Below are 24275 nucleotides of genomic sequence, written 5' to 3' on the forward strand. Positions count from 1 at the left end.
GACACAAATAATTTATACGTAAGTGCAAATCTGGCAATAGAAAATCTGCATTTATTGTTTTTCGAAAGGCTTTGAAGACAGTTGGTATCGTCTCTTATTTTAACATTTTAACATAATTCTTGCATTTCTATTCTTTTTAAAATTCTTTTTATTTCATTTTTTGATATATGTTTGTATACGCTTTCTTATATCCCTCACTGGTTTCTATATTGTTGCACATGACTACGTGCAACAAAAGGTAGAAATCAAATATGCCAAATGTCAAATTAAGCCCAACAGAGGTCGCCAAAGACCGTTAAAACGTAAGGTGTAGTGGCTTTGAGCCCGAGGAATCCCGATAAGAAAAAAAATAACGTGATGATCAAACATTTTTTATCTATAGTACCAATCATAAATCATTGAAGAATTTTTTTCGTATTAACCCATTGTTGTTGAATAAATAATTATTTAAAAAAAATACAAATAAAAACGTACTTTTCGAATGGGCAGCAGACTTTAATTTTGTAACTGACGTCATGATTTCTTAATTAGCAGCTAGCTTCAAAACGGAAGTGGAAGTGCTGACCGTAGATTTCACATTAAAACGTCAATGACAACATTGCATTTAATATATTATTATAGATATGTAAAATAAACGTTTCTGGTCTATAGGCATTGTGCATACCTTCTTCTTCTTCTTCTTTTTCTCATTAGCCAATTATTATTATTATTACATTATGTTGCTGTTAAAATTGTACTTTACCAGATGCAAATTGACTACAAGCTAACTCTTCCACAATAACTTATAATGGGCCCTTTGCAGAGCAGAGATTTGACATGTTTTTTGCAGGAAAAGCGTTTGAAATTTAAAATTAATTGAACCAGAATGGATTTGTAGAGTTGTTCTGAATATATTTAATGTTTTTCACTGCACATTATTTACATTTACATTTAGTTAGTACCTCACCCACAAGTGTTAAATTTTTTTTGTTTTTTTAAATTGTATTATCTGATGTTTTACTAATAAATGTGCAGGGCCGACCAAAGCCCTTATAGGGCCCAAAGCTGAATTTTATTTATTTAGGACCCCACACTTGGTGTTTAATCAAACACTTTCAGGGAAGAGATTCCAGGGATTTGGGAATCTCACAGAAACTTGCATGATTTAATGTGACTTCAGAATATAAACACACATGGAGGCGGATTGTCGGAGTCATCAGTTAATAGCTGCTGTGTGTGTGTGTGCAATGTTTTGTGCTGTGGATGAAGTTGTGGCTGAGAAGACGGAATCAATTTGACATGTGTTTCCTGGTCAACTCACACCCCCAATCACTGTTCAGCCGTAAATATCAAACATGTTTAATACCTACAATTTGACATTAAAATCATGTCTGTTAATCCCTCACACTACTAATTTGCCCAGATAATCTGTTCAAATCAGCCAGATCGGGACCAAAATCTGGCCAATTATCCTCTAGTGTGAGGCAGACTTTAAGCTATACTGTGGCACAGGGAACTTTCATTGCTTTAAACAAATGCTGCAGCATTCAGTTAAGTCATATTTAATCCAGTTTATTACAGAACAAAGTTGTTTTGTTTAATTTTCATTGCCTGATGACTGATTCAAAACAGACGGCGCACATATATATTCATAGATTCTGGCCAAGGTTGTGTTTGGTGCACTGCAATGGCCGCCAGTGTTTTTGACAATATTCAATATGAGGCCTGATGGATTCTGTTTCATGGTCCATTTAATGTGCTGAGTGAATTGGAAAATGAAAAGTGAGCAGGATTGTTTTGCGCGGGGGCGGGGAAACCTGTGGAGTGACATTTTTGAAACATCACACAGAGAGATCACCTCTGCAGCAGTGCCACGCTAAGTAATGAAACGTTTTATAAACACTATGTTTTATTCATGAAGCCATGAAGATGTAGGAGTGGACTCTGAAGACACACTTAAATGTGACAAATCCTTTATTTTTCTATAGTTATGTGAACTGCTGGCCAGTTATAAAAGCACAAATGACTCCTTTTAGCTCAGGTAAGTGTGAGTAAGAGTCTCTGACATGATGATGGTGGTGGTGGTGGTGGTGAATACAGTGAGGATAGATGTGTCATGATGTGGTCATTGTTTAAGTTTTGTTTGAGCAATTAAACATTAAATACCTTCAGATATTCAAAAGTGTTTAACGGAACAAATATCCAGGATTTTTTTTTCGTAAAAATGTTTTTTGCTGCTCAGATTATCTTCATTTCAAGGGATTTTTCTGCGTCGTTCTCTACACTGTTTCTGTTATTTATGTAAAACTGTGATGCAGACTTTGTGGGAATATGTGAGTACATAAAACGTCAGTGTTCATAACGGGTGATCATTCATAAAGAGTGGATTAGTGTATACAGTATTCATTTGTATTAGATTATAACACCTGAGTTGAAACACACTACACAACTTTTTCTGGCATAAGCACTGACCTTGTCAGGGCCAGTAGTCCTCACAGACCAAAACCTGGTCCTAATTAGACAGAACCTCATTACTGAAGAACTAGTTTAAGTTTAGGGCTTAGATTTGAATTGTGGTTATTGTGGTTAGACATTAATTGGTTATGGTTAAGGTTAAAGATAACGTTTTGTTTACGCTGTTCAAATAGATGGAAATCAATGCAGTGTCCTAGGAAGAAAATCTCTATGGGTGTGTACACTTGTATTTATATCTTTGTGAGGTTCAAAAAAAAAACATTAAAACCTATCTATTTAGGGTAAAGACCTGGTTTTTGGGTTAGAGTCTCTGGGAAATGAATGTAAGTCAATGTAAGGTGAGGATCAATATTGATTCAAACCTATCTTTGAGGGTACATTTTGTTTTGAGGCTTAAGACCTTTGTTTTTTGTTTTAGGGTTAGAGGATACAGGATACAGTATACTGTAGACCACAGTTCATGTTAGGGTTAGGTTAAGGGCTAGGCAGTTCATTGTGATGGTTAAGGTAAAGGATTATAGGGAATGCATTATGTCTCTTTGACATTTGTCCAATACAGGGTACGAAAACAAATATAACCCTATCCCCCTCACAGACTCGAAAATACATTTGACGTCTTTCGTTATTTTCCCCGTAATAAGACACACGGTGTTTCTGTATTTTATTACATTTTTAATTGTGAAAAGATAGGACAGGAAGTTGTAGATCTGTACCAGTCAGCGTGACAGCGGTGGTCGGTCGGTGGGGTCTACGAGCAGCACCGTCTCTCCCAGGAAGACAAGACAGCAGCTGACACCGCCTCCTGCTCCTCCTGCTCCGCGGTCCACTCACTCCTCAGTGCCCGCTCTTCTTCTTCTCCTCCTCCTCCTCCTCTTTTCCTTCTCGTACAGCGGATGTTGTTGCCTTCATCACGCGTGTTTTTTGTTGTTCTCCCTTCTCCTCGTGAGCGGGTTAGCAAGTCTTAGCCTCCTCAACATCTGTTACCCGTTGCTTTTTTTGTTAACGGCTAGGTTGTTTTAGCCGCTAACGTATTATTGTTTTTGTTTAAATGTATAGCGGATGTCCATTTAAATTCCGCTGCTCGTTTGGCTCTGCGCCCAGACAGTGTGTGTGTGTGTGTGTGTGTGTGTAGAGAGAAAAACACTCTCACACACAGACAAACAGAGAGAATCACATTTATATTCAACCAACGTGACTGCCTGACCCGAGCCTCCAGAAACACCGCTACATGACTGAAAGAAGAAGCAGCAGCGGCGGTGAGCAGCTCCCAACAAGAGCTGGTTGTTTCAATCATCGCTGATGTGACATTTCACCCAGAATCACAGAAAGGTGAGTACTTTGAAAGCATCGTTTTTAAATTAGGTTTGAATCGATACCTCTTTCCTCAGTGTCGGATACCGATACTGATACTGATAACCTTGAGTATTTATCATGCCGATATCAGTCTGAAACAGCCTCTTTCACAAAAATATACATTTTGTGTTTTTTTTTCTCTTTTATGTTAAAATAAGGCTGGGGTCATACTCTGTGTGGTCCGCTAAGGTTCATTGTCATGCACCTATTTTTTCGGGTTTTCTGCAAGCACACCTTCAGTTTGATTTGACTCTACACAGTTTGGTATGGTTTTCCATCGCTATACTACCTCTTCAACGTGGACGTAGTCATCACTGCACAGCTGCAGGAAACTACCTTGAGTTCGTTTTACAGACGACTCAAAGAACCAGTGACATCCACATCGTACTTCAGCACAGTCACTGAACTGATATACGGCGGAAAGGGTTGTGATGCGGCTCACTGCTCGCGATTGCTGCTTTCAGCAGTTCTGTTGCTAAATACACCAGACTCCTCTGTTAAATATTGAGATTTTAGACATTTCCATTGCTAAATGTTGGAGATTTTTAAGTCTTTTTAACTGATCTACAGTACGGTTTGATTCCTGTGTCGGACGTCGTGGTATTTTGCACATGCAGACAGCGTAGCAGCAAGTTCGCAGTAATTGAACTACGTGTACAACTGCGAAACAAAAAAGACAGACGCACAATTAATTACGCACATGTTGAGGTGTGTGAGGTAGCTCCGACTTTCTAAGTAGGAAATTCCAACTTCCGACTACAACTGGGAAGCACCAATATTTTTGAGTTAGCCACTGTTAGCCATTGTTAGCAATACCAGTCAATTACAAAGCTCTTCATGTTATTTTGCACGCTCAAACAGTTGTAGTGATATGTCTAGCGGATAAAAATTTAACTCAACTGGCTGTATATTTACTAATGGTCACATGACATTTATTGCTTAATTTTCTCTTTATATTTTGTGCTTATTAAACCGTCTACATGACATTTAGAGTTCTTGGATTGTATCTGATCTTACATTTTTCTTTTCTGGTTTTCTGATCAAGTGATTTTGACCATACCAGCATATTCATTCATGTTTATTTGATTTTGCATCAAAACTTTATTGGACAAAACCGAATTTCTGTCTGTAGGTTAAGTTGTATTATGAATTTATATCTCAAGCATTTGTGAGGGTAGTTTAATAAGTTGTCACACAGAAAAAGAAAAGAAGAAAATAGGATTAGGTTAAAAATGAGAACAATACAATTAGATAATGCATTGGATGAAGCATTTCTAAAACAATCTGTATAGACTTCACTATCTCCCCCATTTAATAGCTGTGAAATCAATTGTGTGATTGTAACGTGTTCTTTTTATTATTTGGGTGTTTGTTTTGTCCCATTTTGGCTTGTTGAAAATAATTACAATGTTTTTTCCCCTCCTTCAAAACACTTTTTCTCAACTACTGTTTAAAATGTGTTAACCTGACTTGACTTGACTTTTTAAAAAATATTAATATGTTTCTTTATATGTGTGACTTAACTCTTACTTTCATATTCTCCTTCAGAGATCACATGTGCCGCAGTGCACTTCATCACTGTGACATTTTGATCCCTATTGACATTAAAAGCAGCAGCTTGGGAAGAACCTGACATTTACTGTAAATATCATTTCCCTGCATTCTGTCCTGCCTCCCACCCCCACCATCCTTCCTTCCTATTGTCTTCCCAATCATCCTTCTCTTATTCTCACCTCAGTCACCACCTTCATCCCCACTTTTCCATTTCGTCTTGCCTTTTGTCCTCTCATTCGTGTCTCTGTCACTCTCTTTTTCCCTCCATCGATTTGCCTGCTGGCGTTGCTAAGAGACAAAAGCAATTGAAGTACCATGAAAAGTAGATGGAAGGGCAGCTTCTCTTCTCTTCTCTTGTGTCAACACAGGTATTATTAGATGCTGTTTAGGCAGAATACATCTTACCATCTAGTTTGGCAGTTTGCACTGTGTTCACGTGGTGGACAGACACTGCTGCAACAAGCGTCAGCTAAATACACACAAAAGACTTTTGATATGCAGGTTAGCAGCGCAGATGTTTTCACAGAGAAGTTTGTAGCATGTGTCTGATCCTGTGGATCAACTGAGGCTGTTTCTTTGTGCAATGAAGTTGGGCTTTGAAAAGTGAGTTTAATCTTTCTGTATTTTTTTTAAGTGACTGTGACTCACTTGTAGTGACTCTCAGAGTCTGTCAGAGTCAGGTTTTATTTTGTTATGCGAGTTTATTGAGAGAACGACTTATGGCGCTTTTCCTCGACTTGACGCGGTTTTGGTTTGGGCGTTTTCCATTACTACGTAGTAACTCCTCAACATGGATAGGTCGCCATAGCACAATGTAACAAAACACACTGGATAGATGTTGGATGTCATGCTCATGACGCTTCCAGTGACGACACTCTTTGACCAATCAGTGGCCGGAAGTCTGTTGACATCACATTTTGGTATTAAACTTACAATAATTACAACGCAAACAACTATGTTTGTTTAATTTGTTGGCTTTTTTCAGATCTTTTACTCTAAAACCTGAAGAGCAGTGTAGGGCTTTCATTCTCTTTGAAGGCAGTCAATTTGACATCAACTTTTTGTTAGTTTTATTTATTTTTTTCAATCTCAACTTCCTCTGTTGTTGTGGAAATGAGACATGTATCTCAGATCCACTGTCTGATGATGAAATAACACATTTATCTCTGGAAATTTGTTTAAAAAAAGTGGCCCTTTTAAGGTGTCAATCGTGTACCCGAATAACTGAGACGAGCGGAAGTCTGGTTGGCTTTGTCGCCTTTTTCTCTATGGAGCTCCCCCTTGTGTCTACCACTTAGTCCTCACTGTCATGAAAACTCTCTGCTGACACTTTACGGCAATAGCGAACATAGAGTAAATGCAAATATGACTCCGAAGCTCTTACATTAGAGTAAAAATCCTGCACAGTTCTGTGTTAAAAAAAAAAAAGGCCCCAGTTCAGGCATATTTTAAGCACTGGTTCTGAAATAATTGGTTTAGCACAGGTATCATCACTCTAAACAATACCCAGTCCTATTTATGACCCATTAATGTTTGGGTTTTTAGATTTTTAGATTTTTTATTTGTTCTTGTATTGCATGCAAACAATCTAATCAAGAATGTCAAAGTATCATTATTTACAAATCATATGAAAAAAAAGTTCCAGGGGAACGTGAGATGACAGCTGAGAAACTTAAGTACAGAGCCGAGCAGTTGCTAATAGGATTCATGCTTTTAAACCAACTGTTCAACCCAAGCTTTTCTCCTTATACTCCTGCTATATTCTGAGAATACTGAGAACAGATTTAAAAAGTAATCCTTTCTCGGAGGTCGAGTTGTCTCTGAGTCTGTGACAGGGTTGCATTTAGAGCTGAAATAATTAATTGACAACTATTTTGATCATCGATTAATCGCTTCAAAGCTTTTTTCATGAGTAAAACAAGATTTCCGATTGTTTAAGCTTCTTAAATGTGAGTATTTTCTTAATTTCTTTGTTCTGGATAACAAAGAAATCATTCAAAGTTAATGATTTTGGTTTGTGGACAAAACAAGACATTTGAGAACATGAGATCAGATTGAGATCATTTTCAGGTTTGACGAACACCAATCAACATTTTTTAAGGTTTTCTGCTAATTTATGGACCAACCGATTAATTAATTTAAAAAAAGAATCGTTAGTTGTAGCTCTAGTTGCATTTTTCTGTTTCGAGAGAATAACTGAACCTAACCCGGTGTTGTCTCGATTATTAGTCCATGCCCGACAAATACGGGACACAAGAGAGTAAGCAGAAGCAGATGCTGACTGTCACGCTGGTTGTTGGCCTTAATATATTTATGTTAGAGTTTATTTTGTAAGAAGCAACCACTAGCTCCATGAACCCACACTCACTCAGATACACAGAAGAAGTTATGAGCAGCACTTGTGACTATAACAAAATATCAGACTCACCATTAATGACCATCAGTTCTTCTCAATTTACTCATGATTAAGTGTAAGCACTGAACTATTTAAATAAAACAACCATTGTGGTTTATCTTCAGTTGTTGTGGAGGAAAAGGAAAACATTCAACAGCCTGTGTGTTGCGTCGTATTCATAATCTCCACTTTAAACAGAAACACGAGGTCAATCACTTATCAGTTATTACTTATTATCACTTATTTTTACTTGTTGTAAATCTGTGAATCAAATGTTTACACTGTCAAATGATGTGAGAGAATCTGAAACAAGCTGGACAATCATCATTTCTGGATTTTTGTCTGGACCTGGCCCAACATGTTGGGACCTGGCTACCACATTGTGAGGAAACAGAAAACCCAAAAAGCTCAATTTTAGCACTTGAAACTAAATGCTAACTTGGATCTGAGTTCAGATAATAGTAATAGTAGTACTATTAATAGTAATAGAATTAGTAGTAATAGTAGTACACTGGCCAAATAGTTTTTGGCCAGTGGTTCCCGAACCGTTTGTACCAAGTACCACCAATACAGTGGTGTAAATAGGCCGAGCAACAGACAGCTACGGACTTTTCACAGGAGGCAGATTTTTTCCCAGTAAATTAATTCGCTCTCTTCTCATCCTCCTCTTCCTCACGTATACCCCAGACACTGGTATAGTAATTAGATTAAGATGAAGCGAGAGATAAGGTGAAAACTCACTGTGACCGCATCAATCCTGGTGAAAATGTATGTGTGAAAGTCATTCAGTGAAAAAGCATGGAAAATTGGTAGTGGGAGGGGCCAAGAAAATGAAAATCCACTTTCATCAGGTGACTTTTTGTTGTGTTTCACGTACATGAACGAAAGTTGGCACACAGGTTAATCTTGTCAGGACGGTCCAAAAAGTCAATGAGGACTTTACCGTAAATCCTACAAGGCGGCCACCATTTTGGACTAAACAGCCACTTTTGGCAATTTTGGTGAATTTGCACCAATGTTCAATTATTATTTCTTGTTCTTTGTTTCATTTTCTATGCACTCTGGTCAAACTTCCTCAGCTGCACTCTAATCACTTACCCTGGTATATACAGTGAAACAGTATTTATGATGTGTACCACCAGAGGAAGCTCACCTACCACAGTTTGAGAACCATGGTTTTAGGTTGTTTGTTAACACATTTTGTATCTTTAATGTGGCGGGATACAATTACAGTCTGTTAAGAGTGGATTGAATGCCACCAACCGAAACGCAAAAAAAACATAAGGCACAAGTTAAAGACAGGAAGCAGAATTAAAAACTTCTAAACTTCTTCATGGAGGCTTTTTTCTGGGACAAAGTGTGTGAGCAAATCTCAATGTGGCAGCAAAATTATTGCTTAATGAGCTGAAGAAAATGCATGAAGTGCCTGGAGGTAAAGACCCTCACTGAAGATATGCTCAGGGGCCTTCGCTGAAGACTCGCAATACTTAAGCACCCAACTTATTTAGATTGGTTGCGGGGGTAAGGCTACGCAAATAATCCCCCCAGTCTGCAAAACCACATGCAGACAGAATCCTCATCGACTCACTTGCAGCACAGGCACACAATCCTATCACTTTAAACTACCTAAACTAAATGTATTTTGCTCTCTCCAACACACACAAGCACACACTTAATCCAATCAGCATAAACTGCACACACTTAATCCAATCAGCATAAACTCCTCAACTTCCTCTCACACCTTTACTTACCAGGTTTACAGCTAAAAAGCAAATGGTGAAATTCAAAGAAAGCTGCTTTACTTTGCAGTGTTTTTTTTACTGTGGCTAATATAAATGTTTGGTAATCAATTCAGTGCGACCTTTGTCTTTGCTACGGTTATCTGCTCTTTATGCTCGTCCCTAATTCTTTCTCCAATAGAAATGGCATAGCTACTCAAACCATCAGAGGAGAGAGCGCGGCCAGTGTCAGACCATTTATTTCCCCCCTGTTTGTTTAGCTAATAATCAATGGCCTTTTGTGCCTGTTACGCTCATCGATGGGCGACGGGGGAAGTGTTGTACCACTTTGGGTGGGAGCAGAAAGATAAACACAATTTAAATCAAATCAATAATGTTTTTTTTTAACTGGTCGACAGATGCATTGTGTTAACTCCATGGAACTCACAGTGTCAGTAATGCTGCCTCGACAGTGCACCCGAATTATCTAGTGACACTATGGTCCCAGCTCGCCTCAGCACGGTTTAGGTTGGATTTCCACTACAAAATAGTACCTACTCAACCAAGCTGGGCGGAGTCATCACTGCACGGCTGCATGAAACTGCAGTGACTTTGTGTATAGAAATATCTTGAATATAGTGTGAAATGTGTCTGTTTGTTTGTTTGTTTGCATTAATACATTCATTTTCATGGATTAATTAGCTAGTATTGTTAACTAGTATATCATAAGCTTACTGACCACTTAATTAGGTAGAGAGGACATCTAATACAGTGGCAGGTGCGGTCTTCTGATGCTGTAGCTCATCTTTTTCAAGGTGTGATGTATCGTACATATATATAAATTAATTGTAATTAGTGATTATTAGTGAGTTACCATTACGTTTCTATCGCTTCAAACCCATATGGTCAACAGCAAGCCATTTTTTTCCCAGAGAATGGCCACTTACTGGATATTCTTTATAAACCATAGAAATTGTGATTTCTTTTTAAAGTCAGACCAGCCTGTCTGGCACCAACAACCATGCCAGATTCAAATTCACTTAGATTAGATCACTTGGAGTATTCACAGATTGTTGTTCTTTTAAGTTCCCTCAGTTGCTGGAACAAGCCTGCCGCCATCTGCTGGATTTCCCACTTGTTTCCACCCTCTCAAAGCCACCGCTCCATACCCACTTGAAGTCTCCTCTTCCATAAAATCTGTTTGGCACCCTGATGAAGGCTTGAGGCCAAAAATGCATTGTTTAATGTAGCCACGCCACTACATTTAAGGCATTTTTATAATTTAAAAGAGAGTGCCTTGAGGAGAGGAGACAACCCACGTGAACACTGGGAGAACATCCCTACTTAAAGGACCTCGGGTGGACTGGGTTGTAAACCAGGGTCTTTTTGCTATATACTACTCAGACCCCTGATTTATGCTTCTTAATAAAGAGAATGTAAGTTTAGATCAGCAACTTTGCTCTGAAGTTGGTGACCATTCATGTTGAAAAATGAAACAGTACAACTGTGCAATCCTTTCCAATTTTTGTCTAAATTAATTGGGAAGAACCTCGTCTTAGTTAACCTAACACCTTCGCCGCAGCAAGCAGCGAGTTTTAAGAGAACCATGAAAATCTAACTAGGTTAGTCTTGTTTTTTTGTCTTCTCTTGACAGTCATAACGTCGGTTTTGGCCCACAGAGAATTCACGCCGGGATATTTCACAGGTCATCCTATTGTTACCTCTTCAAAAACATTCCTCTATCCAACCCTCCGTCGGCTCCTCTCTTCACACATTACTCACAATGGGAGACATCTCAATTTCATAATATACTCGCAGGTAACATCCACAGAATGAGTAAGCAGAGTTACAGCGAAGAGTTGTCAAACTAACGTTCCTTCTTACCGAGAGGAGCGCTTTGATGACAGATGTACTGAGAGACGGCTGAGACAGATGGGCTTGGTAGCAGACGCACTCACTGCCTGACAAGTCTTCATAGATTTGGAAATGGAAGAAAAAGTTGGACTTGTTAAGGATAATTATCATTTATTTTTAAAAACGGTCACAGCAACAGAGCTTGTTCATGCCGGCTTTGCTATAATGGTGGTCAGTTTCGATTAGGGGTGAGTCAAAATATCGATTTGGTGATATGTCGTTGTCCTTCCTTGTGCAACATGATAGTCGATACGCCAGGACAAATTATCACAGAATCATTGTATCATGATATTATTGTTCTCATGTTACCTGTGATTCCCACCCCTGCTTTCGATCCCTATGTTGTTACATTAGCGTCATAATCCTCCAGATTCATTTGGTATCATCTGAGGATGAGCAGCTCTTTGATGTGAAGCCAGGCTGACTTTGACCTGGCTGGATTTGTTTGTGCCACGTATGAATAAAAATCAATAATTTCCATTATGCTGTGAGTAACTGCAGTCTGATCTCATGCTGGGCGCACGGCTCGAGCAGTTTAACACGTCATACTGTGAAGGTAAATTAATGGTCTACTGAAGGTGAGCGAGGCTGAAAATCATTGCTTTGTTAGTGAGTGGTTTTACTCAAACAGTGAAGGTTGAATAAAAGTGGAAGACAGTGCAACACAGATAATTACTCCCCGTTCTAGACTCTTGTTCTCCATTCTCTCAAAAGATCAGCGCTGTCAGGAAGGACATCTTGCAATCGATCAAGACTGTAAATCCACAAGCTTAGGTTCAGTTGAAACTTGATGCATTATACAGTTTTACTTTGCCCCCTTGTAGTGTACAGTGTTCTAAACAATAGAAACTATGCAATATTTAGCAATTTTCTGCTCTCTTCCTTCTTCCACTTTTTTTTTGCTGCTGTAACAATGTAAATTTCCCCACTGCGGGACAAATAAAGGACTATCTTATCTTATCTTTTTCCTGTTTTTTATCCGTAATTTTTAGGAATGCAGTAGACTGAAAGTAAGAATACATACTGTCACTTTTTTAGCTTATCACCAAGATTAGTGTGTGTTTAGGATAATCCGCAAACCTTCTGGTGTTTTGGGATCCATAAGATGCTGTTTTTTGGGAAATAAGGCTATAAAAATAGCTCAAAATGCTACTACAGCATTTGAGTCACATTGAGGGGTTTCGTGTGTATGAAGACATTTCTTGAAATGCTGTACTTATGGAAAACTTCTGGGAAAAAAGGGAAAGTTCTGTTTCTGTGGGGATATGGTTGTAAATTTGAAGCTTGAATGGATAATTACCCAAATATCAGCTAACCCTAACCATAAAGGTCCCAAGAATGGGCTCCAAATAATGAAAGAACTATGAAGTTATGTGTTGGTGACATTCTGAGGGGTTTGAATTCAATTATTTCCCAGCGCATATCCTATCTGTAGGGACGTTTTGGATTTTTAATGTATTTGCCTTCTCAGAGCTAAAAATTCATAATTAGTATTTGTTCACTGAAGGTTATTTTCAGTCCCTCTGGTCATATCTTTGCACAGTTATTGGAACTAATGTGTCACAGAAAGGGGACAATGCCATGATTTACCATAATTATCACCGTGTTCAGGTAGCGGTTTAAAATCACCTGTGGTCACCATTGCGAAATCCCTTAACACGAGCACGAGCTTGGGATCTTGCTTTAGCAATACTGGGACTATAAAAATTGTTTTGTTTCCCAAAAATGGCCGTAATGCATCCTTGCTTTCACATTTCTCTTCTGCATGCGTACCTGTCTTCCAGCTTATCCTCATCCATGTAATGGCCTCCTTTATGTTACAGATGGGTGGTAGGAACATAGACAGAACCATCCATCACACCGTCCCACTGCTTTGTTCTCCCAGAATTATTGTACCTGCTTTAAATGGCCTGTCCTCACCTTCCAGCACATGTTGAGACATCCATCATCACCTATTCACTTAACTCATGATCGGCTTTGAAAACACCCCCCCAACTCTGGAGCGTGTCTCTGCCCCACACTAGATGATTTTTCAAATCTGGTTTTTAATGTTTTTAATCCTGAGAAAGCACCGATCCAGTCAAGACACAGCACCACTCATTTGGCATTTAATCAGAGCCGCTGCTCCCTGGTATGCAGACTATGCAGAGAGTGTAGGGCCCCAAGTACCTGGTGGGGGTCCCCAAAATTAAGGTTGATTTAAAAATGTCATGATAATCATTACATTATTACATGGAAAAAATATAAGAAATAGTTATGAACAGGCCCACCGTTGTTGTTTTTTTAATTACCTAATATGTAAAAAGAGGGCACCCCCATCCCTTCCCCGTCTTTTTACTATGGAGTTAGCTACGGTTCTCTGGAGTAGCCTGAAGTTTCCCATATTTCTTTATCAAGCTGTTTTTGAATAGTGAAGCTGTCATAATGGCAAGTAAGATATATTTGGACTCTGACCAATTATGATTAGGGCTCCCAAAAGCTTAGCAGTGGCCCTGCATTTAATCAAACCATTTCAAGGAAACTCTGTATGTAAACGGACATTGAGGCGGTGTCGTGGGTTAATAACTGTTGTGCGTGTGATGTTTTGTGCTGAGAAGATGTGGATGAAGTCATGGCTGAGAATAGAAGTTACAGTTCTGAACTGTTCTGAAGTACGCAATTTGTTCCCCGGTCAACTCACTCTAATTGGCGGGGTTCTGCTCACGCTCCAATCATTGTTTAGTCTGGGGAGCCTGTGGCCAAGTGGAAAGGGAACTTGGCTTGTAACCGGAGGGTCTCTGGTTCAGGTCAAAAAGGCTGGGGTACTCCTAAGCAAGGTACCCAACCCCCATTGCTCCCCGGGCGCTACTCAGTGTGGCAGCCCACTGCTCCTAATTCTAGGATGTGTCAAATGCAGAGAAATAATTTCCCTAAGGGGATTAATAAAGTATAAGATTTAGATTTAGTCACAAACATCAAATCAGCCTAAAATTGGAAGGTGCCCAGGATTGTCGGAAGGGCCAGTTTGGGACCAAAATCTGGCCAATTATCCTCTAGAGTGGGACAGGCTTAAGATATCTTGATGTAAGCTCTACATGTGCACGTGAACTGACTGGCCTTATAACCAGATGACCTTTAAACAGAAATGCATCAAAGTCATGTGTCTCTGTTTTGTTGCCTTTGGTGTTTTCTAGTTAATCTTAACGAGTGAACAATAAGCTGCCAACTCTGTGTGTAAAGGTTAGAAAGAGTGTGTCTGTTCTTTCTGTCTGTGTCTTTGTTGTAAAGAAACAAAGACTGAGCCAGTTCTCAAGGCCTTTCGTCTGTCAACTGTTTCTTCATCATATCTGTCTCCCAGAAAACTTCTCATCCCTTTTTTCAAGAAATGTGTTGGCCGAGGCCTAGTTTTATCGACTCCCCACCCCCCCACGAAACCAGACGCTCTGCTCACTCTGAGCCACCACCTGACATGAATTTAAGTGCTCATTAGTTCATCCTTGGTTGAATATGCATGACATGAAAGCTCTGCGAGCAGGTTGGGGTTTATATTTACACTCCCTCTGGCACACATAAGTGGATGTGTGCCTCGTAACCAACGGTAACCACTCTCCTGGCACTGCAGCACCCAGTGTCTGCTGCTGTTGCTTTTCTACTTTTGAAACTTGGAAACTCAAAAAAAAAGTAGTGGAGATCAAAGCTGTTGCAATCCATGGCAACACTGACAAACAGACTAGAAAGACTATAGACAATCCTCATCATAAAGTATCTGGTTGTTTTACAGCAACGGGGACACAAGGCCGTCATGAAACTCCTTTTGTGTGCTGCGCAAGTTCCTTTCTGTGCTCCTAATTGTGTCAAAATGTTATGCCCTTGGGAACATTATGGTGTTATTGCTCCACTGAAGATATCACAAAGTGATGCCAGACATGATTCAGCATTTACAATTTGCTAAGGGCAAAAGAAGCATTATAAACTCAGCTGCATACAAGCTGCCTTTTGTTGAGTCTCTCTATTCAACCTATTTAATAGTGACTCCAATACTTCAACTAATGTTCAGACATCCTCCCACCACCTGATGGCATGGTGAAACAGTGGTTTGTACCCTGGTCGTTTCTTTGTTGAATTTGCATGTTCTCTCTGTGTTTGTGTGGGTTTTGTCCAACAATCATAACGTGTTAGCGTAATGCTCCTGAACTCCTGAACGTTCAAACTGGAGTTGTAGTTTTTGGTTCTAGGAAGGTTCCTTGTAGAGAATGGGTGAAATGCAGAGGAAGAATTCAACGACCAGGATTAATAAAGTTAACATAACGCTGCCTTAATCAGCCACCGTATCCTCACTGTTGTAAAATCTGTTTTCAACAGAGCCGGTGAATTCAAGCTGTGGAGCAAAAATTGTGGAGTACTCATTACCATAAGGTGCCACAACGTGACTTTGTGGCATGTATTACCACAAGATGGTAGCAGCAGCAATCATTTAGTGGAATTCATGTGTGTTTGCAGAAGTGTTTGAATTTATGAGGTTTCTTGAATGCGTCTCGTCAACTGCTCTTCTTCACCCCACATTCCTCTAACTAGCTCTCATGCGTTGGAGTTTAATGTTGTTTTTTTCATCTGATGATCCCTAGTGACTGCTGAATAGCACTTTTTTCACCTCTAGTAATTACAGCCGTTCACCTAATGTTACTTTAGCCTTTCTGTGTGAGTTTCCTTTAAAGTTAACTGATCCGAGCAGCTTTTACATCATTTGGGTTGTTGTGGTTCAGAAAGCTGACTTGATAGAAGGCTCATGAACAAAAGATTGTCAGAAATGCAGTATTTCACTCTTGTCTGAATTTAGCCATTTAGTCTGGCCACATTTTTTGGACACAGTGCCAGTGATGGATGTGCTCTGTGATAAATGTGACACATACAACAGATGTGTTGCTGACTCCAGTTTATGTCACTGTTGTAGCAGAGTGAGTTATGTCTGGGCTCACACTGGATGCGTGTGCAGTGAATGACAACTGCATTATTGCTCACCTCTGGTGCATCTGCTGTGTACCTGCTGCTATGCATCTGGTAATTTTTGTCATGCCTTTTCACTCAACAAAATGCCAGGACTCTATGAAGTCATGCATCCACTGGTTCTGCAAGCTGTAAAACCCTTAATGGGTGTTTTTACTTTGAAATGGGTATATAAAGTGCTCTGTTTGTGACATATTCGACAGAAATAGACAATGAAAATGTGGTCAAAGATCATTTTCCCTGTCTATTTTGCTGTGAGCCGTGCATGGCACGCAGAGATAATAGGCAGGAGCTTTGTTCCCAAGAACAGCAGCAGGGCTCTCTCACGTCTCATGGGGCCAGTGTAGCTGATCTAATCTAATAAAGTGGGTGCCTTAATGAAAAGGAGCCGGTGTGGCCCAGTCCTCAGGTTCCATTCAGAGTCGGAGTGAGTGCTTGTGCTGCCTGCAGCTGTAACATGGAATATGAATTTAGCCTTTTGAAGAAGTGGAATTCATTATGTGGTGGGGAGTGTTGGCCACAAAGAGATAAGCATAAGCGCCATGAGAATCATAATTTTGGTTCATTGTGAAACTGCAGCAGGTCAGTGGACATCTGCAGAGTACCCAGACATTCATTGTGATCTAGTGACAAGTGTCAACCCATAATAACATCATCCTTTTCAAGTCTTAACTTTAGTATTTTGCTGTAAATATAGGACTATAATTTACAGGCTGGGCATACATACTACCACATTTACAGTCATTTTGGGGTGTTATGTGTATGAAGAAATGTCTTGAAACAAAGCTGTGTTCATGGAAACCTTTTAAGATTGAAAAAGATTGCATCGGGAAAGTTCTCTTTCTGTGTGAATCGGGCCTTGAGGGGATTAGGGATTAGGGATGCGCATTTCAAGCAAAAACAGTTCAAATATTTGACAGGAGGATTATTTACCAGATTTGAATATTCTAAAGTCAAGTGCACAAGAGCTAGTGACAGTAATGCAGGGTGCACAGTATGTTGAGCTATGAGAAGCTCACGAGGTGCATTCAGGAAACCTTGTAAACTCGGTCATTTCAACATACATGCTGTAATAGATTCAAGATTCAAGATTCTTTATTGTCATTCCAACACACATTATGACATGAGGTGGGAACGAAATTTCAGTCTCTCCAGAACCCGGTCAGACCAAACATTAAGAAAAAAAAATTTAAATTAAAAATTAAACCTCTGGAGGTAAGGTGCTGTGTGACTATGAAAGAATTAAAAAATTGTTTACATTTAAATAATGGTACTGAGGTAGTGTATAAATAAGATTAGTGCAAAAGATGTACAGTGCAAACAGTCATATTTGGGAGTGAGAGAGAAAAACGATCTGTAGATACATAGATACACCACAGATAGTTTTTTGTGTTTGTGTTTTACCAAAATTAAGAATGGTCACATTTACTGATCAATTTGTAAACAAAGAATAATCCAGTATTCGTTCCTATCCCTGCTGCTCATGCATCCAGTGCGACCCAGCCCTTATATCCTAAAGCAGCACCCTCCTCCCATTTCATCCCTAGCTGGACGTTTCATCTGATATTTGTTGCTGGTATTTGCGTGTTGACGTGTCTGATATGCATGGTGATGTGTCGGCATGGAGGCATGATTAGAATACTACGTCCCATCTGTGTGCATAGCAGATAAGGGATGGACACGCGTGATAATATCATTGCTTACAGAGCACACTGAAGATGACTTATGCTATCACTGCTGGTTTGTCACATAAGCACCCAGACAGCCCACAGGTCTGTGGAGGAAGTTTTCCATCAAGGGCTGGATTCCAAGGCAGTGTCATCCATGCACCCCTGTGTTTGGATGGATCGCCTCTGCAGCAGCAGCAGCTGGCACTGGGCCTCAGGACCCAGTCTCTTTTCCTGGTCTTCCCTTTTATATTCCTCTCATCTCTCTCTTTAAGACCGAAGAGTAATGGAGAGAAGAGGGGGGGAAGAGAGCAGAGACACTATTAGGGACAGCAGGGAGATGGGAGAGAAGAAAAACAAGTGGCTGGTTCATGCTCTCTGTTGCTTGAAATGAAGCAACAGTGTATGGAATAAGACAGGCCATCTGGGCACTTGTACAGTCTTGTTTCTTGCACCTCCCTTGATGTTTGTGTACATGAACCACTGAGTGCATAGGTTGGTGTAATTCACTCAGTATTGATCAGCTGACATGTACATTTTTGTGCTTTTAAACCGGTACAGAGCTTGTTGTAAATGGGGTTGAGTCGATCATGGTCAAAATCACTGGACCAGATATTGGGAAAAAACTTCATATATTGTAAAATACTTCACTAAGAATAGAGCTGCAATGATTATTTCCCCAATAAATTAATCTGAAATGACTAATAATCTCATAATTGTCTCCCTAAATCAAAAATCAATTTCTTATTTGGTCCATAAAATGTCAGAAAGTGTTGAAAAATGTTGATCAGTATTTCCCAGTATGTTCTCAAATGTCTTGTTTTGTCCTCAAAACAAAATAATCCAGTTTTAATGTTTTCTTGTCATGTGGAGCTGAAGAAACAAGAAAATATACCCATTATTTATTTAAAAAAACACTGAAAGGATTCATTGATAATCAAAATGGTTGGCAATTAATTTTGTAATCGATCAATAATCAGTGAATCTTTGCAGCCCTAACTATGAACATACAACACGTGATAAAGACAGACGTGTGCTGCTGCTATCATGTGACCAGAATGTGAGTGAGGTTTGCACATGACTGCCGCACTATTGCGGAACAATGTTTTTGAAATGACTTTTGAGGTATTGAATGCATTAGCACAACTGCATTAGCAGCAAGGGACAGAAAGACTGCATGATACTGATACTGGTAAATACTTAAAACTTGTGGTATCTGCACATTGGTATCAGATGAAAAATGAAAAAAAGTGGTATCGAACCATCTCTGGGTGGAAATGCAGGGGGGAATTATGGAAGAGAAATGTGTTGTAGTGTTTTTACTCTATAGTCCTGGTTGTGTGCATAGATCACATACTCGAACACAAAGTGGTTATTGCTTGGAGTTTATCGATTCTATGTTTGTTGAGTTTATAATATTCCGTTTTACTTTTACACATTTTTGTTAGCTGAAAAACTTTGAAACAAGTACAGCCTCACACACAGCCCTGTGTACTGTGTCAGCGTGCACAAGTCCAGCTTAAAAAAACAATTTAGGATTGTCTTAAAAAAACAATTTAGGATTGTCTTAAAAAAACAATTTAGGATTGTCTTAAAAAGACAATCACTGATCACGACCGGCGAGCTACATCACAAACCCTTCCGCTGTATTTCAGTCCAGTGACTTTGTCAGATGAAGTACTGAACACATAGTGTTAATTAACCGATTCTAATGATTCAGTTACACTGAAAACATCTGCTTTACAAGTCACTAGTCACTCGTTTGTGTGTGTCGCATGCAAAGTGAAGTCACGGCAGTTTCATGCCGCTGTGCAGTGCTGATTTTGTAGCGGAAAACCAACCTAAACCGCGCCGTGCCAAGGTGATTCGAGATGAGCTGGGACGATAGGTGGAAAAGGGGCTTTGGTTTTTCAAACCAGTCGGTTTTTCAGGATTGAAGGTCAACAGTTCTTGTTCAAGGGCTAACACAAGGTCTGTTAAGGTGTTTCAGGCTGGTTCCAGATTATTACACCTCATAATAAAACACCCAAGGTGTGTTTTTGGCGTTTTATTGCAATTACAAGTAATTACAATTTACATTTATGATGTGCCTGGTGAGCTTTATCTGATGTGCTATGATTTCACCCATCTGTTTTAGTATCTCAGAAAAACCTCCAAGGAATCCTTTCCAGTTTGGTACAAACATTGACGTGAACGCAGAAATGAACTAATTAGTATTTGGCAGGCCGTTGGTCAAAATCACATGACCTCACATAACCTTTTTTTTTTTTTGCCTTGTGAATATGTGATGTTAAGAACGCCCCGAGTGAATCTTTGTTTGTTTAGACTCAGGGGTTTACTGTTCCGACTTTGGTGGTCAAAGCTGAAGGTTACGGCTACAAAACATCTTGTACCGGGGCGGTAAATCTATTTTTTAGTTAAAAAACACAACATAAATTTGCATTAAACAGTAAGGGAATGTTGTTGTTTTTCATCTTAAAGTCAGCCGATGTCTGTAGCACACTAAATGTTTGAATATTTTTTACAAGCACATTGAATCACCTCAGGGATTTCACACTCCAAGTTAAATTTCTGCCAGAACCCGACCTCGACGGTGTGAGAACAGTGTCTGCGATCACTCTCCTGAATGCAGAGTGAAACACAGCGAAGAAGATGGAAAGTGTGAACACATCTGTTTGTGAAAGCATGCGTGTGGATGATAAGAGACGCAATGAAATAAATTAGGTGAGAAAAAGAGCCTGAGGCGTCAAGATGCAGGGTGTAATCGAGGATCAAAGCGGAACTTTGCAAGACGGGTTCTTTTTTTCTTTTGCCTTTTTCTCCATGGAGCTCCCCATTGTGTCTACAGCTTTATCCTCACTGTCGTAAAAACTCACAAATTTTGCAAAAATGCCATGTTCACTCGTCTGTGTGTGTGTGTGTGGCCCCTCGCTCGATCCGAGAGTCGTTTCCTCTTCCTCGCTTCCTCCAACAACGTTTGTTTCGCGGCTCTGCCATGATGAAGGTCTAAAATGATCTCTTAGGGGTACCTGGCTAGCACGTATTGCCGTGTTTCCACCGGCTCGCCACGCCTCGCCACAGTTAAGTTGCCAGGTACTTTTTTTAGTACCTGCCCCCGCGTGGTTCCAAGCGAGCTGAGGCGATACGATGCCTGACGTCGCCACTGCTTTACAAGTCACTCGTCACTCGTCACGGCAGTTTCATGCAGCCTTGCAGTGATGACTCCGCCCACGTTGAGGACGTACTATTTTAGCAGTGGAAAACCAACCTGTGTTGTGCTGTGGTGAAGCGAGGCAAGCCTCCCGATTCTGAGGACCCTGGTTTTCCGCTAACAGACAGTAGGGGGCAGTGTAGACAGCCCTCAATCTCCCCACAACAAGACATTTAACCATCACCAATGACTCTGAAGCTGAAAATCCTTTACGTGTAAGGTAGTTAGGATTGGTGTCTGTGTGATAAGGTGTTGGCATGAGGCTTGCGTGTGAGAGGGTGACTGTGGTGTGTAAGTGTGAGTGCTGTAGCAAATGAGAGTTCAGAGGAAACTTGCACCAGACATGAAAGAGAAACATGCTGGCATGGAATCCTGTAGAGAAGAGAGAGGAAAAAGAGCAGAAGTGTAGGTTACTAATGATACATACTGTTAATTATGAGCCATACATTAGCATGCGCTACAGAAATAACCCCCGTTTTCAAATTCACAACGCGTCCCTGAGTTGCATTTCAGTGCCCTTTTGTGCGAAAAATCCTTTTATTTTAAATTTAGATTTCATGTAAATGTGTTTGTAAGAATGAAAGAACAGAGAGATTATGATGAGAAGACGGACAAAGTGAGAAGTGAGGGAGGAAAGAATGGTGCAGGGAGATGAGAGGCAGGCAAAAGGATGTGATTGTTTTTGTGATCGGCCACTTCGCCGGCGCTTTTATATGTCTGTCAGGGGAGAAAAATCGTAAGTGCCCTTTAAGTGCAGCCATTTTTTCCAGTGATTGAGCTAGCACGATGCGATCCAATTCCAATACAGACTGTGATGTCTCATAAATCCAAAAGAAGAACGTTGAGTGACCAACTTAGAAGAGAAAGTCCTTTTTTTTCCCTCAGAGTAAAAAAGAGTCGATGGAGCAGAGATTAAAATGTTTATTTGTCACGCCAGGAAAAATAATTAAATGATAGGATTTCCTCATGTTTGGCTGTAGATGAATATTCATTTTTTTTCCTTGTTGAAAGTTTCCATGGGGAGTTTTATTTAAACCACCCCTGGCAGTTTATGTGTTTTTTTGTGTGAAGTGTTCGCATGAGCAACAGTAGAAAATTGGAAAATTACTTTGGAGTTTATTACTTTTGAAGCAGATTAGTGAAACGTCAAGGTCTGAAATTCACATTATCTCCACAAATAATAGTTAATAGTCAGTTCACGGTGAGCAGGAAATAGTTTTATGATATTCCATAGAACTGTGGCTTTGAGGTGTTGAAAGAACATAATAACCTAATTTATGTAAAAAATAATAAATGTAATGTAGAGATAGACTGATTTAGGGGTTTTCTTATGGCTAATGATGCTGATTTTTAATTTGTTGGTCATTTTCTTTTCTTTTCTCTGTCTGATAAACTCGCAGTTGTTCAGCTTCTTAAACATTAGTTGAACTGCTCTTATGGTCGATGATACCTTTTAAGATAAACATGTTAAATACACGACACAGGTCAAAAAAAAATACAAGATTTAAAATTAGATTTTAATAGTTTAGCTGACATAATGAGGTAAAATCTCTACTTTTTGGTATTTGTCCATTTTGCATCCTAAATATGTTTTTGTTGGGAACTTTACATCAAAAGAACAAAAGAAACAGTTTTGTGTTGAAATTCTGTGAAATATTGTCACAAATCTCATTACTTTGGCTTCATGATGGAACATTGTGATATATTTTGAAGCTAATATCTTCTTACTCTCTGAATTGTTGTTTTTTTTTTCCCCCAAGAAAGTTGGAGACCTGTGCTCTAATGTCAAGAGAGTTGGTTTACATTAATTCTCCAGCTTTTTTGAAAATTAATTTACGTTTTCTTCGTAAATGCGTGATCAGATCTATAGAATTGAGTTAACCAATTCATCGGGTTAGGGCCCAAAAATATTGTCAACTAGGTGTTCTTTGATTTTCCAGCCTCTTCAATGTGAATATTTTCTAGTTTTTGGTTTTGTGGACCAAAAAAAAAAGACATTTGAAAATATCATAATGAGGTTTTGGGAAACAACTGATCAACATTCTCTAAAATTTAAAGACCAAACAATGTCAATATTGTGCAGCTTTAAGTAAGCAGATGCAACTTTAAATAGAACCTTGTCATGGCATTGGTTCAGCTAATGAACGTAGAGTGGTGCAGTGTGATGCAGTGTTTTGCAGCAGCTCTGTAAAATTAGAAAGAGAGAGAGAGAGACAGACAGACAGACAGACAGACAGAGACACCGATATCAGGCCTGAAGTAAAAGCTTCATGTATTTTGAATGAGCATGTACCTGCAAACACACAGAACATCATCTAATGCAATGTGATGCTAACTCGCCTTAAAGTCTGTTCTGCCCACTGTTCTGGCATCAGAGGGGAGAATTACGCTCAGTAAGAGAGACGTAGCCTCAGACCAAACATCTCCCAGTCAGTATAAGGCATTATTGTGGCCTAAATTAAAGCTTAGTGAGTTAATGGCTCTCTCTCACTCTCCCTCTCTCTCTGTGTATCTGCATAAAGTGGCTCCAGGCCAGCAGATAATTTCGGCACAACATGGCCGTGGTGCATCAAAGTACATTAGTTTTGATAGTTTATGGACGTCACGGTGCTCACAAGGTAATATACTCGTGACAACACCATTATAGATTTTACAAGTAAAACTGTGTCAGCTTAATTTGGGCTTCTTTTATACTTTGGTCTCACACTATGAACAAAAGACGAATGCTTGGAAGGTTGCGATGTTCAGACTTTATTTACAAAGTGAATCAGTTAAGATGAAGGACGCTGCTGCCTGCAGTGTAAAATAAAACTAACAAATTACACGGTTTTCAATCTACATTAGGGATGGGATCATATTGATTATAGACTCATTAATTATATAAAACAACTTAATTTGTGTTGCATACATTACCACAAGGTGGCAGCAGCAGCAAGTACTGCACTGCATGAATCTCTGCAGAGGTGATGATATTTACCAGGGTCTTTGAATGCATCTCATGAGTTGCTCCTGTGACCTCAACTCTC

At 39.5% G+C, this 24275-nt stretch overlaps 2 protein-coding genes across 2 annotated transcripts in view; one reads left to right on the forward strand and one right to left on the reverse strand.

Annotated features, from left to right (window-relative positions):
* necab2 (N-terminal EF-hand calcium binding protein 2) overlaps positions 1–24275 on the reverse strand; it is a 521316-nt gene that overhangs the window by 169737 nt on the left and 327304 nt on the right. The window lies entirely within an intron of this gene.
* Positions 1–24275, forward strand: part of st3gal2 (ST3 beta-galactoside alpha-2,3-sialyltransferase 2) — a 62456-nt gene that overhangs the window by 94 nt on the left and 38087 nt on the right. The window lies entirely within an intron of this gene.

This window comes from Solea senegalensis, linkage group LG10 (genome assembly GCF_019176455.1).
Source record: "Solea senegalensis isolate Sse05_10M linkage group LG10, IFAPA_SoseM_1, whole genome shotgun sequence".
In the NCBI taxonomy this organism is placed as follows: domain Eukaryota; kingdom Metazoa; phylum Chordata; class Actinopteri; order Pleuronectiformes; family Soleidae; genus Solea; species Solea senegalensis.